We start from the raw sequence: 1,816 nt of genomic DNA on the forward strand, positions 1-1,816 counted from the left end.
TCATTTGTTTAAAAAGAAAGATTCTAAATAGAAATTGTAAATAAAATATTTATGGCCTGGTCCTTTTGACAGACTTAAATTTTATCATTTGCCAATACTTTTTGGCCTTATTTTGAGTTTCCCTTTTGGGTTTGGTTTTTTTTGACTGTGTGGACTGTGTGTGTTAATGTGGCAAGTCATTGGCAGGTGTGGCTTCCTGTGCTGCTTTATGTGAGGCCCATGGCACATCAGGAGACAGATGGGTTTTCATAGCTGCATTTCCATGTTGATCTTCATCTTGTTTTGTTACTGTAGCTCTTTGCACAAATTTGTGTCAAGTAGAACACAATTGGCATTTGTTCTCTGCTAAAACTTCCAAGAATGTCAGCCACTACTGAAAGTGTTTAGGAAAGCTGTTGAAAAGTCAGAAATACCCATTTAAAGTAATTCCAAAATCTAAATGTGCTAATTAGTGTCATCTATAAACTGAACTGGAATATAGAGTGCTGGTTGCTAATCTTTGCTATAAATTGCTGACATTTCACAATTCATATTTCTGGCATCAGTTTAAGAATTGTAAATACAAGCTTTGGGAGGAGGTGTATTAGTTTCAGATTGTGCATTATGAAAGACTAGTGAATTAGTATTTTGAGACATTAAATTACAACACCTAGAACGTGAAAATTAATGTGTTTGTGTTAGGGTATAGAGGGCTTTAGATAACCTGCACTTTTACATTCTTGAGTTTTGGCATTTTACCAAGCAAACATTTAATTTTCCATTTACTGTCTCATCATATGCAGGCCTTGTAATCACCAGATGCTGTCTTCGAGTATTTGTTTTAGTTAGCAAAGCAGAGAGGCAAATGTGTAACTTGTAAACCCTGGTAGGATGGAAGTTCTCTGAAGAGCCATTTGGTTAAGTTGCCTTATTCTATTACATTGCACTCATGGTATGTCTCTGCTTTCTTGTTTACTGTTCAGACACTGAAGATGTGATGTAAAAATATGTGCTACAAATTTTTCATCATAAATTACTCATGAATACCTTTGTGTCACCTGTTAAGCAGCTCTTGTAAATGATGCCTTTATGTCATCTGTAATACAGCTCTTGTAAATTGTTTAAATTATTTTTCTTTTTATAGATTCTCATTATTGAATGTACAGATTAGATCCCTTTAATATGTCACTGAGTAATTTGATTTGGGCCCAAATATGGACAATGCTGTAATTCATCCCATCAAAACTGTAAATAATTCTTTACTGCTTGTTTGCATGAGTGAAGTTTGGATTTCATTTGCTTTGTCATAAACCAACTCCTCTGTCATGGGCCTACTTTTTACAGTTTATTTTCCTGGTTTTATTGCCATTTGTTCTGTACGAATGTTGAAACAGTACTTTGTCTTTTCCTAATAAATAATTTGAGATTGTTCATTGTTGGCCTGCATTTGTGGGTTTTGTGGGAGGGATTTCTGGGTGTGTTCCTTCCCTTTGGCATTGTAAATTTCTGCAACATTTGATACTGGGGGTTGTGACAGAATATCTGTCACTGCTGTGGTTTCATGCTCTTTTCTTCCTCTCATAAGCTGATAATTCACAGCTCTTGGATTCAGGTGCAGTTTTCAGAAGCACTGGATGTGCCTGGTTTGCAGTGTTGAAGAGTGAAGTGTGCCCTGGAAGCATTGTAAGCTTTCCCCTTCCAAATCCACCTGGGAGCACCTGCTGCTCCCTGCACAGGCATGGGGAGCTCAGTGTCATGTTTTACTGAATAAAACCTTGATGTGCCAAGTGCACACTGTAAATATAAACTACTGCCTCTCTTGGAGTTGCCCTTTGTG

At 36.9% G+C, this 1,816-nt stretch overlaps 1 protein-coding gene across 1 annotated transcript in view; it reads left to right on the forward strand.

Moving 5' to 3' along the window:
- PANK3 (pantothenate kinase 3) overlaps positions 1-1,412 on the forward strand; it is a 22,558-nt gene extending 21,146 nt beyond the window's left edge. The window contains exon 7 of the mRNA XM_005425364.3: positions 1-1,412. This exon is cut by the window's left edge and continues 4,954 nt beyond it. The gene's annotated coding sequence lies outside the window, so the exon portion shown is untranslated.
- Positions 1,413-1,816: the final 404 nt, after the last annotated feature.

The sequence above is a fragment of the Geospiza fortis genome, unplaced genomic scaffold (genome assembly GCF_000277835.1).
Source record: "Geospiza fortis unplaced genomic scaffold, GeoFor_1.0 scaffold413, whole genome shotgun sequence".
In the NCBI taxonomy this organism is placed as follows: Eukaryota; Metazoa; Chordata; class Aves; order Passeriformes; family Thraupidae; genus Geospiza; species Geospiza fortis.